Here is a 20,312-nt window from a genome sequence, read left to right as displayed (position 1 = left end):
TGGAAAACCTACCTCAGTTCTGGAGCAACGGGTGCGTGAACTGAAGAGGAGAACAGTGGTCAAGGATGATCCTCCCATGAAAGCTGCTGCTCCAGTCTCTGGTGAGCAGTTTCCCAGATGGAGTGGAAGAGCTGATTTTACTCCAGCTCCTGTGATAAGGAATACTAATCCCTTTCTACAAGACATAAGTGGACAATCTTATGATCACTATTAGAGGGGCCCTGCCTCCAGCCAGGTGGAGGAGAGGGACAATCAGGTTTACTGGACTGTGTGGATCAGATGGCCTGGCACATCAGTCCCACAGAAGTATAAGGCTCTAGTAGATACAAGTGTACAAGGCACCCTGATGCAATCGAAGTATCAAGGGGTGGAACCCATTTATATTTCTGGAGTGACAGGAGGATCCCAAGAGTTGACTGTACTGGAGGCTGAAATCAGCCTGACTGGGAGGAAGTGGCAAAAGCACCCCATTGTGACTGGTCCAGGGGCTCCATGCATCCTTGGCCTAGACTATCTCAGGAGAGAGTACTTCAAAGACCCAAAAGGGTATAGATGGTCTTTTGGCATCGCTGCCTTGGAGACAGAGGAAATTAAGCAGCTGTCCACCTTGCCCGGTCTCTCAGAGGATCCTTCTGTTGTGGGGTTGCTGAAGGTCGAAGAACAACAAGTGCCAATCGCGACCACAACAGTGCACCGGCGGCAATATCGCACCGAGACTCCTTGATTCCCATCCATAAGCTGATCCGCAGACTGGAGAGCCAAGGAGTGATCAGCAGGACCCGCTCACCCTTTAATAGCCCCATATGGCCAGTGCAAAAGTCTAATGGAGAGTGGAGACTAACAGTAGACTATCGTGGCCTGAACGAAGCAACATCACCATTGAGTGCTGCCGTACCGGACATGCTAGAACTTCAATATGAACTGGAGTCAAAGGCAGCCAAGTGGTATGCCACAAGTGATATTGCCAATGCATTTTTCTCAATCCCTTTGGCAGCAGAATGCAGGCCACAATTTCCGTTCACTTGGAGGGGCATCCAGTACACTTGGAATTGGCTGCCCCAGGGGTGGAAACACAGCCCTACCATCTGCCATGGATTGATCCAGACTGCACTGGAACAGGGGCAAGCTCCAGAACACCTGCAATACATTGATGACATCATCGTGTGGGGCGATGCAGTGCTAGAAGTTTTTGAGAAAGGGAGGAAGATAATCCAAATCCTGCTGAAGGCCGGTTTTGCCATAAAATGGAATAAGGTCAAGGGACCTGCACAGGAGATTCAGTTTTTGGGAATAAAATGGCAAGATGGACGTCGCCAGATCTCCACAGACGTGATCAACAAGATAACAGCAATGTCTCCACCAACTAACAAGAAAGAAACACAAGCTTTCTTAGGTGTTGTGGGGTTCTGGAGAATGCACATCCCAAATTACGGTCTGATTGTAAGCCCTCTCTATCACGTGACCCGGAAGAAGAATGATTTCAAATGGGGCCCTGAGCAACAAGAAGCCTTTGAACAAATTAAACGAGAAATAGTTCATGCAGTAGCCCTTAGACCAGTCCAGACAGGGCCAGATGTGAAAAATGTGCTCTATACTGCAGCTGGGAAGAATGGTCCTACCTGGAGACTCTGGCAGAAAACTCCAGGGGAGACTCGCAGTTAACCTCTCGGCTTTTAGAGTTCAGAGATGTAAAGGATCCGAGGCCAGCTATACTCCCACTGAAAAAGAGATACTGGCAGCCTATGAAGGGGTTCGAGCTGCTTCAGAAGGGATTGGCACTGAAGCACAGCTCCTCCTGGCACCCCGGTTGCCTGTGCTGGGCTGGATGTTCAAAGGCAGGGTCTCCTCTACACATCATGCAACTGATGCTACATGGAGTAAGTGGGCCGCACTAATAACACAACGAGCTCGAATAGGAAATCCCAGTCATCCAGGAATTCTAGAAGTCATCGTGGACTTGCCAGAGGGCAAAGATTTTGGGATGTCACCAGAAGAGGAGGTGATGCATGCTGAAGAGGCCCCACCATACAATGAACTGTCAGAGAGTGAAAAGCAATATGCCTTGTTTACTGATGGGTCCTGCCATATTGTGGGAAAGCATCAGAGATGGAAGGCAGCTGTGTGGAGTCCCCTGAGACAAGTTGCAGAAAGTGCTGAGGGAGAGGGTGAATTGAGTCAGTTTGCAGAGGTGAAAGCCATCCAGCTGGCCTTGGACATTGGTGAATGAGAAAAATGGCCAGTACTTTATCTCTCTACTGACTCATGGATGGTGGCAAATGCCCTGTGGGGGTGGTTGCAGCAATGGAAGCAGAGCAACTGGCAACACAGAAGTAAACCCATCTGGGCTGCTGCAATGTGGCAAGATATCACTGCTCGGGTGCAGAACCTGGTGGTGAAGGTACGCCACGTACCCAAGAGTCGGGCCACTGAGGAACACCAGAACAACCAGCAAGTGGATAAAGCTGCCAAAATTGAAGTGGGTCAGATGGACTTATTTTGGCAACGTAAGGGTGAATTATTTTTAGCCCAGTGGGCCCATGACACCTCAGGCCATCAAGGTAGATATGCAACATATAGATGGGCCCGTGATCAAGGGGTGGACTTAACAATGGACACTATTGCCCAGGTTATTCACGAATGTGAAACATGAGCTGCAATTAAGCAAGCCAAGCTGTTAAAGCCTCTCTGGTATGGAAGATGATGGCTGAAATACAAGTATGGGGAGGCCTGGCATATTGACTATATCACACTCCCACCGACCTGCCAAGGCAAGTGCCATGTGCTTACTATGGTGGAAGCAACCACCAGATGGCTGGAAACATATGCCGCGCCCCACGCCACTGCCCGGAACACTATCCTGGGCCTTCAGAAACAAGTCTTGTGGTGACACAGCACCCCAGAGAGAATTGAGTCAGACAATGGGACTCATTTCCAGAATAACCTTACAGACACTTGGGCCAAAGGGCATGGCATTGAGTGGGTATATCACATCCCCTACCATGCACCAGCCTCTGGGAAAATCGAATGGTACAATGGGCTGTTAAAAACTACACTGAGAGCAATGGGTGGTGGGACTTTCAAACACTGGGATACACATTTACCAAAAGCCACCTGGTTGGTCAACACGAGGGGATCTGCCAACAGGGCTGGCCCAGCCCAATCAGAACTTTTACGTACTGTAGAGGGGGATAAAGTTCCTGTGGTGCACATAAAGAATTTGTTGGGGAAGACAGTCTGGGTTATTCCTGCTTCAGGTAAAGGCAAACCACTTGTGGGATTGCTTTTTCTCAGGGACCTAGATATACTTGGCGGGTAATGCGGGAAGATGGGGAAGTCCGATGTGTACCTCAAGGGGATTTAATTTTGGGAGAAAACAGCCAATGCACTCAATTGTATGCTGTTGCCTGCTCTATAACACTTTTATAGCCCACCAGCTAGATATCTTCAGGTCGCCAGCAATTGACCCTGACTTCCCTCTGATCATCACCCCAACAGAGAATGAATTTTGAGGAACCCAGACGAGCTCAGCAGTGACCAGACGAGTTGAAGTGTCATCAGCAGGCAACAACCCAACACTATGCACTGTCCCTCCTGCCCTGAAAGACAATTACAAGAGATGGAGCCTGACATCATGGACTGGATGAATTCAGCAATTTTACAGGGATTGGTCCATGGAATAGGGAATGATATCTTTCTCTTTGTGTGTGGGTGTGGGTGTATATATATGTGTATATATGGGACAGGGGCGATGGTGTGTTGAGAGATGTGGGATCTGAGCATGACATGAATGGTGTGGAATAAGGGGTGGATACTGTCCTGGGTTCAGCTATAGCAGTCATTTTTCTCCTTCTTAGTAGCTGGTGCAGTGCTGTGTTTTTAACTTTCAGCCTGGGAACAACGCTGATAACACTGATGTGTTTAGTTGTTGCTAAGTAATGTTTACTCTGACCGAGGACTTTCTCAGCCTCATGCTCTGCCAGGGAGGAGGGGAAGCCGGGAGGAAGCAGAGACAGGACACCTGACCCAAACTACCCAAAGGGGTATTCCATACCATGGCATGTCATGCCCAGTATATAAACCGGGGGGAGTTACCCGGAAGGGCAGATCGCTGCTCGGGTCGGGCTGGGTATCGGTCGGTGGTTGGTGAGCAATTGTATCCTCTCCCCTTGTTATTTCCCTTATCATTATTATTACTGCTGGTAGCAGTAGTGGTTTTGTATTATACCTTTAGTTACTGGACTGCTCTTATCTCAACCCGTGGGAGTTACGTTCTTCCAATTCTCCTCCCCATCCCTCTGGGAGCAGGGGGAGGAAGAAGGGGGGGAGTGAGCGAGCGGCTGCGTGGTTCCGAGTTACCGGCTGGACTCAAACCATGACACAACCGAACCACACAGCTTGGTATCATCGGCAAACTTGTTGAGGGCGCACTCAATCCCACTGTCCATGTCGCCAACAAAGATGTTGAACAAGACTGGTCCCAACACCGATCCCTGAGGGACACCACTTGCTACCAGTCTCCAAATGGACATTGAGCCATTAACCACAACTCTTTGCATGCGGCCATCCAGCCAATTCTTTATCCACCAAGTGGTCCATCCATCACATTGATGTCTCTCCAATTTAGAGACAAGGATGTCATGTGGGACAGTGCCTAATGCTTTGCACAAGTCCAGGTAGATCACGTCACCTGCTCTGCCCCTGTCCATCAGTTCTGTATCCCCATCGTAGAAGGCCACCAAATTGGTCAGGCAGGATTTCCCCTTAGTGAAGCCATGTTGGCTGTCACCTACCACCTCATTGTTTTGCATGTGCCTTAGCATGCTTTCCAGGAGTATCTGCTCCAAGATTTTGCCAGGCACAGAGGTGAGACTGACTGGTCTGCAGTTCCCTGGGTCTTCCATTTTCCCCTTCGTGAAAATGGGGATTATATTTCCCTTTTTCCAGTCGTTGGGAACTTCACCTGACTCCATGATTTTTCAAATATGATGGACAGTGGCTTAGCAACTTCATTCTCCATCTCCTTCAAGACCCATGTATGTATTTTATCAGGTCCCATGGACTTGTGCACATTCAGGTTCCTAAGATGATCTCGAACCTGATCTTCTCCTACAGTGGGCCTAAGGTCTTCATTCTCACAGTCAATGTAAACTTCAACCGAACTTGCTCCAACAGCTCCAAGTCCTTCTTATGTTGAGGACACCAGAACTGTACGCAATACTCCAAGTGGGGTCTCACGAGAGCAGAGTAGAGGGGCAGGCTCACCTCCTTTGACCTGCTGGTCACGCTTCTTTTGATGCAGCCCAGGATACGGTTGGCTTTCTGGGCTGTGAGTGTACACTGCCAGCTCATGGTAAGTTTCTCATCAACCAACACCCCCAAGTCCTTCTCCACAGGGCTGCTCTGAATCACTTCTCCGCCCAACCCATAGCTGTGCCTGGGATTGCCCCGACCCAGGTGTAGGACCTTCCACTTGGCTTGGTTGAACTTCATGAGGTTGGCATTGGCCCACCTCTCAAGCGTGTCAAGGTCCCTCTGGATGGCATCCCTTTCCTCCAGTGTATCAGCCGAACCACAGAGCTTGGTGTCATTGGTAAACTTGCTGAAGGCGCACGCAATCCCACTGTCCATGTCGCCAACAAAGATGTTGAACAGGATCGGTCCCAACATCAATCCCTGAGGGACACCACTCATTACCAGTCTCCAAATGGACATTTAGCCATTAACCACAACTCTTTGCATGCGGCCATCCAGCCAATTCTTTATCCACCAGGTGGTCCATATATCAAATTGATGTCTCTCCAGTTTAGAGACAAGGATGTCATGTGGGATAGTGTCAAAAGCTTTGCTACATCCAAGTCTGCCCTGGAGCATCGCATTCCCCACCAGCCCCCCCCTTCGGTGAGCACAAGGTCAAGCATGGCACCTTGCCTTGTCAGCTCTTCTATTACTTGCAAGAGGAAGTTGTCTTCCACACAACTGAGGAACCTCCTGGATTGCTTGTGCCGGTCCATACCGTCCCTCCAACAGATATCGGGATGGTTGAAGTCCCCCATAAGGACAAGGGCCTGCGAGTGTGAGGCTGTTCCTATCTGTCTATAGAGCGCTTCATCCACAGAATCCTCCTGATTGGGTGACCTTTAACAGTTCCCCACAGTAATGTTCCCCATCGCTGTTTTCCCTTTGATCCTGACCCACAAACACTCTGTTGACTCATCACCTGTCCCCACACAGAGTTCCATACTTTCCAGCCTATCACTGACATAAATAGGTACTCCTCCTCCCCATCTGCCTGGCCTGTCTTTTCTAAAGAGCCTGTAACCTTCCATTCCAACACTCCAGTCATAGGAACTATCCCACCATGTTTCTGTGATGCCAATGATATCATCCCTGCAGACATGCATGCATCTCTAATTCCTCTTGTTTTTTCCCCATGCTACGGGCATTTGTATAGAGGCATCTGAGCCGAACTCCAAATGAAGCCGACTCATTGGCTGGAGCAGCTGAAATATCTCTGCATCACTCCAAGCATTTATTACAGGTGCTGGCAAGTGACTGGGAGTGTTGGGAGGGATCCACGCCCCCTCCCCCAACACATCTCATTTAAATCTGCCTTGACCAGCCTGGTAAGCCTCCTACCAAAGCAGCTCTTCCCCTTCTTTGTCAGACCAGCTCCACCAGCCTCCAGTAGACCTGGCCTCCCAAATCCAGTCCCATGTTCTAAATAACCAAACCCCTGACTATGGCACCACCCTTCTAACCATTTATTAACTTGCCAAATCCACCTGGCCTTTTCAAGGTCCTCCCCTTTGACCTGGAGTATTGATGAAAAAACTATATCTGAGCTCTAGGGCCCCTAACCACCTCTCCCAGGGCTCTGTAGTCCTTCTTAATGTTCTCCAGGCTACTGCTATCTATATCTCTAGCACCCACATGGACCACTAGAAGGGGGTAAGAGTCAGCAGGACTTCCTAGACCAGGCAGCATCTCTGCAACATCCCCAATCCGAGCTCCTGGTAGGCAACACACCTCCCTTGAGATTGGGTCAGGCTGACAGATGGGTGCCTCTGTGCCTTTCAAAGTAGAGTCCCCTACTACTATGACCCTCCGCTTTTTCCTGGAGGCACCAGTAGTGATCCTCTTTACTGGTGCATCAGCAGGTTGTTCATTTGGTGAGGTGTGTGTTTCCTCGTTAGCCCCCTGCAGAACTGCAAAGCAGTTCTGGGTGGGGATGTCAGATTTAGGAGAAAGCCCCTTGCTGTTAATTGTCCTCTTTCTCCTTTTTTTGTTGTTGTTTTTTGTTACTAGCTCCCAGCTTACTGGGTTAATGCCCTCCTCCTTTCCTGTATGTGCTATGATGGACGCTTGTGGCTCCTGCACTGTTTGGGCCTGGAGCAAGCAGTCCAGCTTCCTCTCAGCTTCCCTGACATCTTTTAGCTTAATTCCTAAAAATCAGAAACACAAGACCTTGATATTGTTGTTCAGCCTTGAGTCTTCCTCGTTGTTTGATCTCATCCATGCTGCGATTTGATGATCTGTATTAGATGCCAGCTGTTATTTCATCTTGCTATTCTTCCAGACTATTATTTTCCTTGCTAAACATTGGTCCATAAGTACTTCTGTGAGTGAGAGATGGTTTGAGGTATCAAGACATTTTCATTGTTCTGAACAGAATTTGTTATTGTTATAAAATGTCCATAAGGGTGAGATCAAAGGGCTGTGGAGCTCTGACGGTCAATGGAAAAGAATGGAAGAAAGGGGAAAAGTATTCTGGTAGAAAAATCTTTATTCTTGTCAGCCTGTGCAGGCTGCCCTCTATAACCACATAGTATCTATATTTTTCAATTTGATCTCAACTGGATTTTTAGTGGGGCAAAAAATGAAGTGTGATTAGGACATATAAGGGAAATTTGGGAGACAGTCTGAATTTCCACCTCTGCACAAATTGGCACTTGTTGTGGAGAGGTTAACAACCTTGTAAAACATCATTGCCTTCTTTTAATTGCATTATTCATGCCTTAAAAATCAAAATAAAGGCCAAAACCTTACAGACACTGAATATGTGACTGCCACATAATCAAACATTTCCTTTAGAAGGCAACATTTATTGATTATAAAAGATATTTATGAGCTAAATTTCATGCAAATGCCTTTTAAAGAATGAAACTAAATCTGTTCTGATATTTTAAAAATGAAGTTGATATTTATCAAGGTGGTTTTCCGAGGTGGAGATAGAGGCAGAATAAGAAGTTAATTACTTACTGGTGAAGTTTTACACCATTTCAGGAGGCAATGCTACTTTGGAGCTTCAAATTCATCACTTAATCAGAGTATCTGGCCTTATTTTTTTGTTTATTTGTAGTGTTTCTGTGGAGCTCTTTGAGTTTGCTCTGGGTGCAGTTCTGTATGGTTTTATTCTTAGTATGAAAAATTCCTACCTACATGTTCCTGCCCTCATGCTCCTCCAACAGATGGTTCTTTGAGAAGGATAACCAATTTATGAAGAGAATCATGTTGAGTTTTTTTAACCTAAATATTCGTGTTCTGGGCAGCAGGAAAATATTTAAGGAAGCAAAAATAGGATATAAAGAAATAGTCTTCTGTCCTTTCCCTTTCTTTTTCTCGGTTCTCTGCATTTCTGTTGGAGAAAATAAATTTGCTTTTTGCTATTCCAATTCCATGTGGAATACAAATGGATGTGCATTTTCATCTTCACATGTATTGAATAAATGCACCTTTCAAAATCCTTATCCCATGCCTTTGTTTAAATTTCCTTTATAGTCGAAATGCTTTATGTATTTTAGAGAAGAATCTACTAGTTGGAAATACTTTTAACTCCAATTTCTTCCCGTTTGTGAAATTATCTGTATCTTCTGAAGCAAACAGACACCAGATTTAACCTGTTCTTGCTGCACACACACACCCCAAGCATCACCAGGTTGGTTTTAACCTATTATTCTGTCTCCACAGCACTAGATGGTGCTGATGATAGTGTCTCTGAAATCTGAGCCTTCAAAAATACCAGTGATTTGGAAAGTAGTGCTACCATTTCAGTCTGTGAACACAACAGCAGATTATGGGAGGAAAAAAGGTAGAAAGACTACTAGTATATCTTATTTCTGTGTTGCTTCTTCCCTTTTTAACAGGTAATGTACTACAGGTTTTGACTAATAGCTGTGAATTAGTGGGAGGTTGGCATTTGGTCCCAGGAATGACACATATTATCATGGCTGTGTTGGATAACCTGAAGGTAAAAATAAGATTCCAGATTTCATGATGTCAAATATATTGTGTTATCCTGAAAACACCAAATGTTCTCAACCCTCGTAACCACCACGAAGGTCTTGCAATCTATCTCATCTAATGTTCTTGCCATATCAGTCCAGTTGCGATTATCATCGCCCCGTGATAATGTCCTGGTGAGACCAGGAGCTGGGCAGCTGCAGTACTGACTCTAGTTTTGGCCATGCCATCTCAAGCCCATTCCTTGTGCTGGCAGGCTTTGGCTGAACCTTGAGGATGGTACAACCTACTCAAGGGCTCTCATGCCGGTTAATTAGATGTCTTAAGTGTGGTGAGGATTGTCCTTAAAAGGAAGCTGTTAATCTGTTCAAAGAAATATCTAACTGAAGAGGTGTTGGGAAGTGGTGGAATTTATTAAGTTGGCTCTCTCTAGAGGTAAGATTTGGGCTTGAGAAGCAAAACTAATTCCTTGTGGCAGTGACAAGTGTTGGAAAAGCCTTTTCCTGATGCTCTTGACTTGCAAGGATGGGACAAGCATTGATACTCCGAGGAATCTACTCCTACAGTCTATAAAAGATACAATATCAATGATATATATTTTAAGTAAAAAAAAAAAAAAGACGACTTCTTCAAATGCTGAGCATCATTTCTTGAGGCAGGAAAGCTTTCCACACACATGCTACTGAGAACTGAAGTTGTCCTCCAGCTCCAAGAAACAGAGGCTATTTAGAATATAACACTGAGGTAGTATTTTGCCATTAAACTGGCTTTAATATTTTGTAACTAAGTCTGGTGAACAGGAAGTCTGCCACTGCTGCTTGTCCCATCAACAGGTGTAACCAACTCCAGTTGTTGGAATTTTGTTGGTGCTTATTTGTCAAGGCAGCCTTTTTACCCTCTAAGGACCAACACAGTCATCCTTGGTAAGCCTGATAAGAGTCCTGTCATGATCCAAAAAGAAGCCAGAGAATGTTTTTAAGCACAGAAAGCCTTAAAACATATGACCTATACCAAGATGGGGAGGGGGGAAAGTAGGTTATCTATGAGTTGAAACCCAGGTTTGAGGAATCCAGCAGCTTTACAGAAGTATCTGACTCCTTCATAGAATCATAGAATCAACTAGGTTGGAAAAGACCTTTAAGATCATCAGGTCCAATCATTACCTCAGGACTGTCAAGACTACCACTAAACCATATCACTGAAGGCCTCATCTACATGGCTTTTGAACACTTCCAGGGACGGTGATTACACCACTTCCCTGGGAAGCCTGTTCCAATACCTGATTAGGCTCTCTGTGAAGAATTTTTTCTTAATACCCAATCTAAACCTCTTCTGGCATAGCTTTGAGGCCATTTCCTCTTGTCCTATCACTTGTTACTTGGGAGAATAACAAGTTGCTTGAAGCTGCTGAGCACTAGCTGGTGGCCTTTGTCCTTGGCTTCTGCTTATATCTTACATAGAACCATCTCTCCTTCCACCATTGCAGTCAAGTTGCATTCTCTTTATATATCAGATTATACCAGCCTCTATGAGTGTCATTGCCATGCTTTTTTTCAAAATGCATGAAAAAAATGTTTATTTCTCTGTATGTATATGGACCTCTGATTTCACAGATTATTTATAAAGCTAAGTAATGCTTTATTCCTTGACTTCAGGTAAAACAAATTTGAAAATAATATATACTAATAAAATGCAAATAGTTAGCCTCCAAATACCCAAAGCTTCTGTCATATACTTGGATTCTTCCTGTACTAAGCAAGTACGTTATTTAAATCAATAATACATAAGATGCTTAAGGATATATTGCAATATATTGCATAAGGTGCTGCACTTAAAAATTGTATTTTAGCAAACATGTAGTTATGAACTAGAATTGCATGTGTACCATTCCTTCTGTTACAGTTTGACTTTCAAGAATTTAACATGAACATATGATGTTCTTCACATCATTTATTCTCTAGAATATTTTAAATTCAAATTCTGCTGTTGCTTAGCCGAGATGTTAAAAAAATAAATTCTATAACTATTGTGCATCACATTCTAAAATCTTGTGTATATAATAAAACATCTCTTCTGACTGGATAGTCTAACTATTTCAGGGCATTATTGCAAAGTTATTTTATTTTTTTCTTTTAAAACATGAGTTTTAAGAACAGGGCTTTGGCATACACAGTATGTTAAAATACCTAAAAATGATTGAAAACAATTCCCAGTGAGCCTTTGGGGGAGTACTGTAGTCATGGGGCAAATTAGTATGTTCTGAACACATGGATGCATACAGTACTCATCAGTTTGCTGAACCAGTACCCACAAACAGGCAACAATTTTGTAATTTAATTGCATGGCTTGCTGGAAAATCTCTAGTTTCAGTACAAGAAGAGCAGCTGTCTATTTAAGCATCTAATTCTTGAAACTCCTAGGCCCCTCAAGCATCATCTGGAAATAATGTAGCTTGTAAAACAAAGCTAAGAAGAAAAAGCAATTTTTCTTTTATGTGGGATGAATGAGTTAAGTTGGGGTCTTTCTAATTTGGCCATTATGAGGGTTATTAAAAAGCAGTATAACATAAGTGGTTTCAACAAAAAGAATTTATTTTTGTCTCTATCTTTTTATTACAGTTGATTACGTTCAAAGCTTCAAGTACTTCATAAATAGTCCTTCATTTTAGTTTCTCCAACAGAGAACCAAACTACCTCTCCTATACATGGGTAGATGTTAAAACGTTCCCCTGTTTAACTTACTCCCTAGTGTGGGATAATTACTGAATATGATTTAGAAATTAAACTTATATTAAAAAAATGTAGCATTGCTCACACATAAAGGAAAAACGGACTTTCAGGGTAAGATGCAGCTGCACGTGGTATGCCAGGAATTCATTCCACAGCGGTTCCCGTGACAACATTGCTTGACAGAGGATGGAGCAGAGTAGAGATTCTGCGGCTAAACTCTGTCATAACACCAGCAGAGATGGGAACTAGGTGGTACTTAAAACTGATAAGCTGCATACTTGCTGCCCTGAGCCAACGGTCTGTCATCTTTTGACAAAATGCTGTCTTTTGTGTGAACTTTGCTTCATTATAATGCATTTTAATACGAAAACACACCTCCACCTCCAATGATACCTGCCTCCAAAGTGAGACCACCCCTCTTTGAGCATGCTCTTTGAATTTTTTGTGGCATATACCTTTAAAAGCGAAGCGAGGAAAATTTACACCAATAACAATAAAGGTATGTATGACTAGAGTCACTCAAGCTCCACCTTGAAAGTGAAAAATAGTATAAAATGACCCAAAAAGTGAGGGGCTTTAGGGAAGACATCATCGTGGACGAGCTGAGGAAGACCCCATTAGCTGACTACTCTCGACTCCTGGGACTGGTCGACGGGCTGGACCTTTCTTCCCCCCCATAGGGACGCCTTTGGGTAAGACTTGCACTGTATCCAGTGCTTCCCCGGGAAAATTAGGAATCTCTATATAGAGTTACTTTTTACTTTTATACTTTAAAGCCAGGCTGTATTATTCATAACTTTGTCGCGCGTTTGTATACCTTATTATTTGCACGTGCTTTTGCAGACAGTGTATTTATCACCGGCAATCCACAAGAACCTGTACCTGTTGCTTTAATAAACTGCACTGTTTAAGTAGCTAATGGTAAATCTCTCATTGAACGCGACCAGCTCCCTCAGTGTGGCCGTGCTAGTTCGTGAGCACGATTAGACTGAAGGTGCAGTGCACTATTAGTGCATCCGGAATCGTGATTATTCAATATATTGAATGCAACCGGACTGATAGTGGCAAATTGGGCATCACTCAGAATCTAAGCCTAGCCACACCCAGCCCCTCTAATTTCTGAGGACCAGCTGGAAAGCAAGGGGGTTTATTTTCTGACAAATTATTTTACCCTTTCACGCAACAGAAAATTGGCGTAGTTGGCAGGATTGCCATGGATAAACTGCTGCAAAAATATGATTATGCCCCTTCCCTGGCTGGGAAGGAGTGGGCCCAAAAATTTTGGAAAGATGAAAAGAAAGTGGTAGAATGTATTGAACAATGTCAGGCTTTACAAAAGATCAGAGTGGGAAAAGCCAAAAATGTTATTTGTGCAGTGTTAGGTGCCTGTTTATCTTGTGCACAAGAAGAAGCTAAAAATGCCCCTGCTCATTATCTGATTTCTGCTGTAGAATATACAGCTCTGAAATCAGAAAATGAGGTGCTGAAGTCTTTTCATAAGGAGACAGGAGAAAAACTAGGAGCTCGAAATGATGAACTTGTGAGCGAAAATGAAAAATTAGAAACTCAAAATAATCAACTCGCAAGTGAAAATGAAAAATTAAAAACTCAAAATGATCAGCTTGCGAGCAAAAATGAAAAACTAGAAGCTCGAAATGATGAACTTATATCACAAGCTGATCGATTTGGGGTTGAAAATAAGATCTTAGGATCCCGAGTTGATCGACTAATGAATCAAACTTATCAACTTAAATTACTACTGGAAAAGGTGAATGGGCTGTTGGATAAAATGCAACCTTCTGCTCCGGTCCAGCAGATTTGTAGGTTAATGCATTGCCCAGCTCAGACAGAAGATTTCTGGTCTGACAGTGATGATGATGAGGTGGAAGGGACCCTTGCTTTTCAATCGATTCCCTTACGACCTCTGATTAAAACTGAAACTGCTGTTGATAGTGATGAGAAGGTCCACACTATTGTGCGTACCACTCCATGGTCACCAACAGAATTACTGAAATTAAAGGAAAAATACTCAAGACGGGCAGGAGAGTCTGAGACGGAGTATCTGTGGCGAGTCTCCCTGCAGGGAGGAGATATGGTCATGTTAAATGAGGAAGAAGCAGGAGGTTTTTGGGGGCCTGGAGTATTTTTAACTACCTTGCCAGGGGATCATCACTATTCCCTAACTGCTCGAGTTGCATACTGGGCAGGTGGTATGGACCCACGGGAGAGAGGGGAACCACTATCGATCCAAACCACAAGCTACACTGATCTAACTGAGGCTGTACAGAAAGCAGCTTGCATACAAGCAATGTATAATAGAGATGAGCTGCGGAAATCCCCGATGTCAGCACCTATTGATCCGGATCGATTAAATCCTCTCATTCGGGGTTTTCCTAATTGCCTTAAAACATTTGTAGTCAATATTCAGGACCGCATACGAGGTCAAGGTCGTAGGCGAGGCCAACAGGCTTATGCACTAACCTGGAATGAATTTGTACAAGAAGTAGACAAATACGGACGCCAAATGGGCTGGGTCGGTTCATTCAGAGAAAAAACCCCCGATCACACCCGAAGGGTTCGCCAAGTCTACACTCAAAATTCTAAATCTGACCAAACTTATACTCAAAATTTTAAATCTGATCGTTTTTCTACCCAAAACTCTAAATCTGATGGGAGGTTTAAACCTAACAAGGAACGGAATGAATTGTGGTGTAAGGCCCTAAGTCTGGGTATGCCTCGACAATTCCTACATGGTTTCTCTACAGAGGATCTCCGTATATTGGTCCGATCTCTATCTAAAAAGAATAACCTGGTAGGGGGAAAGTGTTTAACTGGAGAATCCCCGACCCATGAGGAAGGCGTGCCCTCTGCACCAGAATGCAACCTGATCGACCTGTCAGAATCCCAGCAAAAAAACTCACATCCCCGGGGAGGGCAGTGAGCCATCCTGCCCGGCGGGTGTTAGCAGTACAATGGCTCTCTAATAAAAACTCTGAACCTATTATTGCCATTCCGGTCGGACCCCGAAAAATATTAGTAAACTTTCTTATTGATACTGGAGCCCAAATGTCAGTGATCACTAATGAGACGGCACAAACTCTGGGTATAAAACCTACCCGACGCCGAGTTAAATTCACAGGAATTGATGGCGTGATAAAGGAATGCCCCACTGCAAAAATAACCTTCTGGCTGCCAGAGGAACAGAGACTGACCCGGGCAGAAGTATTAGTGGGTGCTGCATATACCAACCTTCTAGGATTTGACATACTGTGTGGACAAACGTGGAAACTCCCAGATGGAACTATGTGGAGTTTTGCAGGACATGAAAAGGAATCAGGCACAATGAGGTTAAGTCTGCTAGAAACATCCATACCCTTACCTGCATCTAAAGTTACCAATGTCAGGCAATACCCATTGCCTGCAGCAGCACTTACAGGGGTTGACAGGGTGGTGACAGAGTTGGAGAAAAGAGGCATCATTAAAAGAACTCACTCACCCTATAATTCACCGGTGTGGCCAGTCAAGAAACCCACCGGGCAGTGGCGTTTCACAGTAGATTACCGACAGTTAAATGCCAATACTGCACCCCTAACTGCGGCAGTTCCAAATATTGCTGAAATTGTGACAATGATACAGGGAGCTGCCCATTCTTGGATGGCTGCCTTAGATGTTAAAGATATGTTTTTCATGATTCCCCTCCTCGAGCAGGACAAAGCGCAATTTGCATTCACGTGGAAAGGGATCCAATATACTTTGAACCGACTTCCACAAGGATATAAACATTCCCCCACCATTGCTCACAATGCTTTGGCTAAAGTCTTAGCAGAAATTCCTGTTCCACCTGGCAACACTGTATACCAATACATTGATGACATCCTAATAGCGGGAGAAAACCAAGAAAGTGTAAAAGACACAACGGAAAACATTCGGGGAACATTACTCGAACTGGGCTTAGAAATCCCAGACTCAAAGTGTCAGGGACCTGCACAAGAGGTCAAATTTCTGGGCGTCTGGTGGGTTAAAGGAGCTGCTTCTATCCCTCAGGACACCCTAGAAAACCTAGAACATGGACAAAATCCATCCAGTGTAAAGGAATTACAGCAAGTTTTGGGAGCTCTAGGTTACTGGCGTAAACATATTCCTGGCTTCTCCATTATTGCCCGTCCCCTTTATAGTTTGCTCAAAAAGGGAAAAGAGTGGGAATGGACTGAACAACACACCAATGCACTGGAATTACTAATAAAAGAGCTAAGATTCTTCCAACAGCTTGGTCCTATCCACCCAACTGACCCTATCCATGTAGAATGGGGGTTCAGCGAACATGGCTCTCACTGCAACTTATGGCAAAAGGGGCCAGAAGGACCAGAAAGACCACTGGAGTTTAGCTCTCACTCTTTCAATGATACCGAAAGGAGGTATTTGGATCTTGAGAAAGGCCTACTATCCCTAGTGCGAGCGGTGAAACGAGCAGAACAAATAAGAAGAGAACAGAGTGTAATCATTCGGAGGCCTTTTCGCCTCCTAGATGTGGTCCGTAAAGGAACGGCACCACCAGCTGGCATTGCCCAAAAACCTACAGTTCGTAAGTGGTATGCTTATTTAGAGGGCATTAATGAAATTATGCCAATCTCTGAAGGCAACGTTAAAGTATCCAAACTGCAAAAGGACATAGATGGCACTCTGTTATTCCAATCTCCACCGAATAAACCATCTCCGATTCGAGAAGCACCCTCTCTGAAGGAAGGCAGTGATCTTATTGGAGTGTGGTTTACAGATGCCTCATCTTATCGAGAGAATAATAAGTGGAAATACAAAGCTGTAGCACTGGAGGTAGCAACAGGGGAAAGAATAACTGAAACAGGTGAAGGAAGTGCACAAGTGGGGGAGCTTAGAGCAGTCCTGCTAGCTGCACAACATGGGGCTAGTCACATTTACACCGATTCATATGCTGTTTTCAAAGGAGCCACCGAATGGGTGGGTCATTGGGCAGCAAATGACTGGCAGGTGAACAGGGTCCCAGTTTGGGAAACCGATAGCTGGAAACAACTGTTGGAGATAGGGGAACAAAAAGTACTACATATTGGTTGGGTAAAAGGACATGACCGTTCAAACTCAATCACTGCTCAATTTAACCAGCAAGTAGACAGCCTCACGCGACTGAGGCAAATTAATATTTCAAATGATGATCAGAAATGGGAATGCTTACTCGAATGGTTACATGTTAAACGTGGCCATACCAGACGGGCTGATTTATATCGGGAAGGTTTAGCCCGAGGATGGCCTGTATCGGTTAAGCTGTGTGAACAGGTAGTGACTGCCTGCTCACAATGTTGCTTACAACTCAATAAAGACCATCCAAGTAAAGCCCCTCCTTTACATATTCGGGACAGGAAAACATTGTGGCATTCCTGGTGAATTGACTATATTGGACCATTGAGACCATCAGGTGGAAAGAAATATGTCTTGGTGGGAGTAGAAATCATCTCTGGACTCACTGTGGCCACTGACTTTACATCAGCCACAGGAGAAAACACAGTAAAGGGCCTTAAGGAGTGGTTTAGCACACTTCCCCTTCCAGAGGAAATCCAAAGTGACAACGGGTCACATTTTACAGCCACAATAGTACAAGACTGGGCCAAAGAAGAAGGGATTCGGTGGGTATTCCACACCCCCTACTATCCTCAGGCTAATGGCATTGTGGAATGCACCAATGGATTGGTTAAGCGTTTTGCAAAAACTCATGAATCTGGGTGGCATTTGCGATTGAATGATGCCATCTATCAATTAAATAACAGATGGAGTGGAGATGGCTGTCCCAAAATGAAAGCTTTTTGTGCATCTGCTAATGTAATCTCCCCAAAGGCTCATACCAAGCCAGAGGAACACCTTACGGGACTTCACACCGGACAACTGGTACTGGTGAAGATGCCCCAGATTGGAACAGTACCAATGGTACTAGTTACACCCAAAAATCCCTATGCATGGGAAGCCAAAGACTGTTCAGGAAAGATACACCGGATTAGCACCCAGTGGATCTCACCTTCTTTTTAACCCCATCGGTCAAATAAGACCGAGCATGTTTCTCTTCCCTTTTTGTGTTCATAGGAACCCTAGATGAACTGCACGTGGACGGACGGATTGGCCTATGCTAACCTTGAGTGCATCCAGGGAATCTTGCCACTCATCTTAGCCGTAATATTATTTCTGTTGTACATGATTGTTTGCAAACCCAGGTTTTAAGATAATGAATCAACGAATTGTATCAACGACATTATGTCTTATCTTAACAATGCAGGTCCTTCTTGCTATAGACCTGCAATGGCCCTGGTCTCAAGCTCACATAAAATACACAGGGAGCATGGGATTAAATTCTAACAAAGGCTTAAATCTGTCAACGGTGGTGATGCACGGGACGGAGGTGTACTTGGGAAATGAGTGGGGCTGGGATAGCACAAACAGACTTCCACAGTTGCTGGGGGCAGTGGGAGAACAAATAAAGGTAGGATGCAGGATTATCAATAGATCCACTCACCAACGAGTAACTCAAATCTCCATAACTGAAATAAAAACTGAGGAGAAACAAATAAAAACCTGTGCTGAGGAACGATGGGACTGTTGGTCCAATTTTACTTTGGTCCAACCAGTCTTTGTGGTCTGCCTCTGGGCACAAAACAGCATAGGGTTATCCTTTAAATTCAAGATTAACACCATGACAACAGCCTCTGCGCCAAATGTAGAAGACATGGAACCCACACCCCAACCAATTTTTGAGAGTATATTTACTTGGCCTCTTATTAGTCTAACTCCTTACATTTTCAATATCGGTCCTTATGTCATCAAAAATACTGGTCAACAACAAATATTGTTTAACCCATCATATTCCCTCAAGCAAGTGGAACTATCAATGCAGATTAACATCTCTGTAATCAAACCCACCTGCTCACCATTCCTGGGTACATCTCATGCAGGGTGGTCAGCATGGTTAAATGGACGAAACCTCACCCCCTCAAGACAACCAAAGAGAGATGTGACTGGTATCTTAGGAACTGGACTAGGAGTCTTAAATAGCATAGACGCTGAAGTACTTGCCAATAAACTAGTCACAACGACCAGTGATCTAAACAAATTGAAATACCCTTTGCAGTCCTCTCTTCTAGCTTTGGGAAATCACCAATGGCTTTTATCGAATATATTACCTCAATGGGAAGAAACGAGTGAAAAAGACCACCAACTGATCATAAATGCACTTGGTGTAGCCCAAGACAATGTTTCTCTAGCCCTCAGTTGTATCCAAGCCCAACTGTGGATGCAATCAATGACAGCTGCAATTATAAGGGAAGGTGAAGAAGGCACCTTGCCCACTGAAATTTGGAAAATAATATGGGATAATGCAATTGAATTTGAGAGGAAATTTCAGTCTTGGTGGTACCTGGTTAACTTCACTTACGATCCCACTGAGAGTAAAGTCACTGCTTTTGTCTTAACGATACGCAATGCTTCGGTATACACTATATACCCAATCATTGCGCTGGGGTTGAATCACCACGGGACTATATCCAATAGAACACAGAGTATGGGCACAATACGAAAATAAATGGCAAACTGTCGATGTTGATGCATGCACAATACGAAGCCAACAAGGATTTATTTGTGAGAGCAATACCATTAAAGCGCAAGACATTTGTCTTGACACTGAACAAAATGTTTGTCATTTTGAAATACATCCCAATGAAATTCAAAAATCTGTGCTTATATATGTTGGAAAAGGATGTGCTTGTATGAGAACTCTTTGTAATTCCGTACTGATAGACAACATTCTTATAGAAATAAATAACCACTCAAACCTTTGTGTTTGTAACTTTACTAACATTATTGGATGCGATTTTAATTATTCAGCTCCTGTCAATTGCTGCAATCTGACTATACACTGACTAATGATCTACTAAACGCTCCTATCGGAATGAACCTTAAGTTAGTGAAAAAGCTGCTACACCATGATGGCTGGAAGCAGTTGTTGATCCAGGCCAAAGAAAGCGGACAAAAGACTCTAATTACCATCCACCATGATGCAGAAGAAGTCCATCAAGTGCTAGAAAGAGTCAAGAAAGACGGAAGAAATGAATGGTGGAACACTCTTTTTGGATGGTCACCAACTGCCACAGGGATTCTCAACAGGATGCTCCACCCTGTTGTGATCTTGCTAATGCTCACTATATTATGTTTTGCTTTGACAATTGCTTTATATGTTAGGCTTTGGATTATGATGAAACGCTTAACTCATTTGATATCCCCACAAGATATATATGGACTCGACAACACTCACTCAAAGAGTATATGGGATAT

General features: G+C 44.1%; 1 long non-coding RNA gene across 1 annotated transcript; it reads left to right on the top strand.

Annotated features, from left to right (window-relative positions):
• Nucleotides 1-10,338: 10,338 nt before the first annotated feature.
• On the top strand, nucleotides 10,339-20,054 carry LOC115619042. The gene is made up of 3 exons (XR_003994894.1): nucleotides 10,339-10,412; nucleotides 12,750-12,752; nucleotides 20,045-20,054. It is a non-coding gene; the product is annotated as an uncharacterized LOC115619042 (long non-coding RNA).
• The last annotated feature ends 258 nt before the right edge of the window (nucleotides 20,055-20,312 follow it).

This window comes from Strigops habroptila, chromosome W, assembly GCF_004027225.2.
Source record: "Strigops habroptila isolate Jane chromosome W, bStrHab1.2.pri, whole genome shotgun sequence".
Taxonomy (NCBI): Eukaryota; Metazoa; Chordata; class Aves; order Psittaciformes; family Psittacidae; genus Strigops; species Strigops habroptila.
This window is presented reverse-complemented; position numbering and strand designations above follow the sequence as displayed.